Source organism: Cynoglossus semilaevis, chromosome 18 (genome assembly GCF_000523025.1).
Source record: "Cynoglossus semilaevis isolate Cse_v1.0 chromosome 18, Cse_v1.0, whole genome shotgun sequence".
NCBI lineage: Eukaryota > Metazoa > Chordata > Actinopteri > Pleuronectiformes > Cynoglossidae > Cynoglossus > Cynoglossus semilaevis.
Window position 1 is genome coordinate 11,785,414 of NC_024324.1, and position 5,676 is coordinate 11,791,089.

The 5,676-nt window shown below is 39.7% G+C and overlaps 1 long non-coding RNA gene across 2 annotated transcripts; it reads right to left on the reverse strand.

Moving 5' to 3' along the window:
• Positions 1 to 347: 347 nt before the first annotated feature.
• LOC103394499 (uncharacterized) lies at positions 348 to 4,912 on the reverse strand. Of its 2 annotated transcripts, none has more exons than XR_003052749.1 (6): positions 4,587 to 4,912; positions 3,779 to 3,872; positions 3,308 to 3,414; positions 1,265 to 1,382; positions 646 to 719; positions 348 to 396 (listed from the first exon to the last, which is right to left on the reverse strand). It is a non-coding gene; the product is annotated as an uncharacterized LOC103394499 (long non-coding RNA). The 2 variants fall into 2 exon arrangements; XR_523153.3 differs by having other exon boundaries at positions 1,269 to 1,382; positions 4,587 to 4,911.
• Between the last annotated feature and the right edge of the window lie 764 nt (positions 4,913 to 5,676).

Consider the following 5,676-nt stretch of genomic DNA (forward strand, 5'->3'; position numbering starts at 1 on the left):
TGCTATGTCTTTTAAAAGTTTTTTTTTTTACGTAGCATGCAAAGTAAAAAAAAAAATCTGTTAACAATAGCAATCCAGTTACAGTGATTACACTACATTACTAACTACAAAAAAAAGCCTAAGTCAACTAACAACAGTTGCTCCTTCACTCTACCTGGCAGAGTCCAAGGCTAACACTTCAGGCCTCCACGTCACATGTCCGTCTTCTCCATTGCACATCTGTAAACGACAATAGCAGAGGAGGCACAAAGAATGAAATGACAAGTACGAGCTGGAATCACAATCAAAAGCTGTGTTGGTCTCCTTTACATCTTGCTGTCAGGGCAGAAAGCCACACGGTTGATGGGAACATGACCTTTGACGCCAAACTCCTCCTCCTGCATAGCAAGGAAGAACCTGCAGATTAGAAGAACACAGCATTGTGCCACATGTTAACACAAACAAACAGGTTTTCCTTAAAAGCAGCCACAGAGTAGTCACTTCAACAGCACGGCCAACAACTACATGTTTACACATCACTATGACTGCTCACTATCAACAGTAATACAAAGTTGTGGCTTCTTCAGTGCTAATCTGAATCTAATCTCACATGAAGACAACAGTCACTGGATGCTTAATAATAATAATAATAATACTTCAACTCACCTGGCCTCAAATCTGCCAATCCTGGTGGAGGTTGTGGTCACTTCCATGGCCTCCTGCTCACCTCCCATAACCACCTACAACACACATGGCACTCAGTTATTTTCACAACATCATCAGTCCAACACTAAACACTAAATCTTCAAGGCCTTAAAGTCACAGACAGTCGAGTCACTGTAGCTTTAATGGACCGTAACAGACCGTTCATTTCAAACTGTACCACTCATTTTGTCCTAAGATGTACTTCAAATATTCTAAATCCTAGACTGAAGGAAAATGTCATTGTGAATAAATGGACAAGTGGACACACTCCAAGTAACCACACCTACTACTGTGTGGTTTTTTGTTTTTTTTTTGGTGTATCTTCTTATAGACCCCCAGCAAATTGTCAATGTTTACTTCAGTTTGTACATACTTGTAAAACAAACTATCAATAAACATCTTCAAATACATCTTGTTCACTTATTTCTGTTGTTCTCCTTTGGAGCGGGGGTCTCAGGCACAAATGACTGGAGGGTCACCTCACAATTCCAGACATACATGAACAATGACAAGTTGTTACTATCTACAGTCTAGTTTCTTTTATGGTATTGATTTGTTTAAGTTGGCGCGTGACGATCACCTACCGATCTGTTGTGGACCCCTCAGGTCGAACAAGTTCAGGAAACACTCACAGCCCATCTGCTTGGCGGTGGAAAACACGATGATGTTGCCGCTGAAACCGAACCCACGTCTTCTGACTGCGGACATTAAAGAAGGGACACGGAGCGAAAATTAAACACCAAAATATCAAACACTTGACAGGAAATGATCCAGACTACATTTAAACAGTCATACACTAATATGTCTGCTGGAACCACCTCTACAGCCAACTGTTTATTTAATTTCATTATTTCACTACTCAACTATTTACACTGCCCATATATTTCATATAATATATATTTATTTTATATACTTGTTCACATAACTTCCTTATAATAGTACTAGTTCTGCTTATGTATACATATAGGTATAATGTGGTATACTTTACTATATATCTTCTTTTCTTCTTTTTCTTTCGGCTTTGTCCCTTTTTTTTTCAGGGGGTTGCCACAGCAGATCATTGATTTCCATCTCTCCCTGTTCTCTGTATCTTCTACTCTGACTCCAACTATCTGCATGTCCTCCCTCACGCTCCATCTCTAACATTCTTCTACCAATGTATCCACTGTCCCTCCTCTGCACATGTCCAAACCATCTCAATCTGGCTTCTCTAGCTTTTTCTCCAAACCTTCCTGTCTGTGTTGTCCCTCTAATGACCTCATTCCTGACCCTGTCCATTCTTGTCACTCCTAAAGAGAATCTTAGCATCTTTAACTCTGCCACCTCCAGCTCCTCCTCCTGTCTTCTGCCTATTGCTACTGTCTCTAAACCATACATCATGGCTGGTCTCACCACTGTCCTGTAAACCTTTCCCTTCACCTTAGCTGACACTCTTCTGTCACAGATCACTCCTGACACTTTTCTCCAGCTGTTCCATCCTGCCTGTACTCTATTCTTCACCTCTCTTCCACAGTCTCCGCTGCTCTGAACAGTTGATCCTAAGTACCTAAACTCCTGCACCTTCACCACCTCTGCTCCTTGTAGCCTCACTATTTCACTGTTCTGCCTTTCGTTTACACACATGTACTCTGTCTTGCTGCGGCTGACCTTCATTCCTCTTCTTTCTAGTGCAAACCTCCACCTCTCTAGATTCTCTTCTAGCTGCTGCCTACTCTCACTACAGATCACAATGTCATCTGCAAACATCATAGTCCATGGGGACTCCTGTCTGACCTCATCTGTCAATCTGTCCATCACCAAAGCAAACAAGAAGGGGCTCAGGGCCGATCCTTGATGTAGTCCCACCTCCACCTTTGAAGTCTTCTGTCCTCCCAACAGCGCACCTCACTACTGTTGTACTATTCTCATACATGTCCTGCATCAAACTAACATACTTCTCTGCCACTCCTGACTTCCTCATACAAAACCACAATTCCTCCCTTGGCACTTTGTCATATGCCTTTTCTAAATCTACAGGTGTCATGCCCAGGAAGAGTACCACAGATGCAATATTTGCCTTGAGGATGTTGATGGAGAAGTACAGGGAAGGTCAGAAGGAGCTGACAATAAACAATGACAAATACAAGAGTTAAATGGAAAAGAACAACTCTTTTCTTTGTTGAAGACTTCCTTTAGGCAACTGGACATGAAATTCTAAGGCGGGTTAACACACAAAAACCATTCTGTTGAGGATTACAACGACTGTTAACACTTCCCCAGATGACCCCGACGGCACACCCGACAGGAGGGACCTGATGTAGCTTTATTCTTTGTCACACCCACAGTATATATTTGCTGTACTCCCCTCCACTGGTTAGAACTGAAGAAGCCTCTTGAATGAGAGGCCAAGTGTCTTCTTGATAAAATGTCACGTCCAGTTGCCTAACGGAACTCTTCAACCTTGACCTGGATGACTGCGAATCTTCATAAACAACTCTTTTCTTTATACGCCTTCAAAAACTACAAACTCAGGTTTCATTTTTTAGGTTAAAAACAAAACTCTTCTCTGGGCGTTCTCCTTGATGGCCAGCAGGGTGTCATTCTGATGACTTTATTTATAACATTTTTCAACAAGAGTTCTCACCTTGGCGATGTTGTCCTTTGAGGCACTGATGAACATGATGAGGTCTACAGACGTCTGGATGGCGTTGATGTCCCTGCTGTGCTCCTTAGTACTTCAGGACTGGAATACTGACAAACAAACAAAAAAAAAAAAAAAAACATTCCTCATTATCACAGGCTCAACAACAGATACCGTCGGTGATTCATTATTTCCTTCAGTATTTCATTTCTATAATACCGTGTACAAACTTTTTCTTTATAGTACAAGGTCAATAGGTAATATCAACATAAAATAGGCAAAAATTATTCTTTTTTTCATTCCTGACACTGTTCCATTAGAGTCAATCTGATCTTAATTAACAATGCTTTGAATTAATGTCTCTGTGTTACAAAACAGTTGTCAGAAAGGGCTACCAACAGCTCGCCCGTGCAAAATTGTTGCATGATACAAATGTTTACAGAGATGACAATAATTTCAGTAACTCTTTCATACCGGTGCCCAGAGTTATGAGGGTGGAGCGGTCCTATTTTTCCACCCAATGGTCTCATGGCTGTTGGTGGTCTTTGAACCATCTCCCAGTACTTTCCTGTGAACCAACAAAATCACGGATTTGTCTCTGATGAACATAAATACAGTAACTCTCCACCTTGGAACGTGACTTTCACGTCAACACTGTTGTGTTGTTGTCAACAGTTCCACCTTTAACAATACCACTCTGCAGACTGTTAATACATAAGCTTTATCAAAGGTTCAACTGTAAACAGCTATTCACAGACAAAGAAACGGTGGAGCAGAGCTGCTGGCAGTGGTCTATGAAACTCTTTGCACAGAATATTACATTTTATATCCATGTCACAAAATGTCAGCGCTGAGTATTTGTATAAAACCACGTAAAGGCATCCATTATTTAGATTGATGAAGATTAACAGTTTGTTTGTGACCAGGTTATCCTCGTGACTTCCATACACACTCGAGGACGACTAAACATGTTTATTTGATAAACGACAGCAGCATTATTTCCGGTTAAATTTAAATGACGTCTCTTGCTAGGCATGCGCAAACTGTCGAGAGGAAATTACGTAAATTTAAAAGTCCCGTAGTGTATAATAATATGTAGATAATGTGCGGAAAGAAATAAAATAGATAACTGACGACATTACCAAAAAGCAACAATGTTGTGGTATTAGTTCAGTCAACTCAGAAGAAATGGCATTTAACCCGAACGAAAAGCAGACTGTACACTTGAACAAATCAAATTGCGTGTAATAACAGAAAATCATCTTCAAATTTTAATCCTTACCTGTCGGTTTTTCAAACATTTGTCTTTTCCGGACGAGCCGTCCGCTGTGCATTGAGTGTCCACAGAGATGAAAACGCTGGACCGCAGCACTAAACACATGCTAGCATGTTAACTTGACACCAAAAAAGGTTTATCGAGAAAAACACTAACACACTAGCGTCCATAGAATGGCTGTATATCACATAAAACTGCTTCGTTTTATAGTTTAAATGTAAAAAGTTTGTTTGTGTCAAGTTATCTCTCCCCTCGTTACATCCACACACAATCATCGACGACTAAATGTTTGTTTAAAAAAACCAGAGCGCACATTTCCGGTATAATTTAAAAGCTCTTGCTACGCATGCGCAAGCCAGAAGAAATGAAGTCAATGTATTTATTAATGTGAAAGAATTTGTAGATCTCTGTGTACAAATAAATAAAAATTAAAATAGAGAGAAACAAATAGAGAACATATATATGAGAAGTTTCTTGATAACATTTTAGATCTTAAATCACATCTATCTACCTGGTTCCACCTTCAACAATTCACCTGAACAATAGGGTTCAGGTGCAAATTCTACAAATACTGAATTTTTAATTTGTATTCAATAACTTCGTGACATAAACAACACAAATTAATCTACTATATTGATTCATGATGAATTAGAAAACACAATAAATGAGAATTCCAGCTCAATTTGCTTACTTTTTAATACATTTGACCAAGTTTTAACAATCTTATTCAAAGATTAAAAAAACAAACTCTTCTGTTTGTCTGAATGAATGAGATCATTTAAACCACACATGTCAAACTCAAGTCCAGGGGCCAAATCTGGCCCACGGTGTAATTATATTTGGCCCACGAGATCATAACAAATGTATACTAGAGTTGGCCCACCTGTATACAGGCCCTATATACTGCCAGAATTTGTAGTATTAGTGGTGTATCCACTATGTTATAGCACAAATGTTTTGCGGGTTTTGCTGTCGACCTGTGAAAAAAGATTTACATGAAAAAAGGAAGTGGAAAGGCTACAGAGAAACTCCTCAGGACAGGACTCAGCAGTTCACATACACCTGAAGGACAAAACACACTCCTTTGAGGACAACA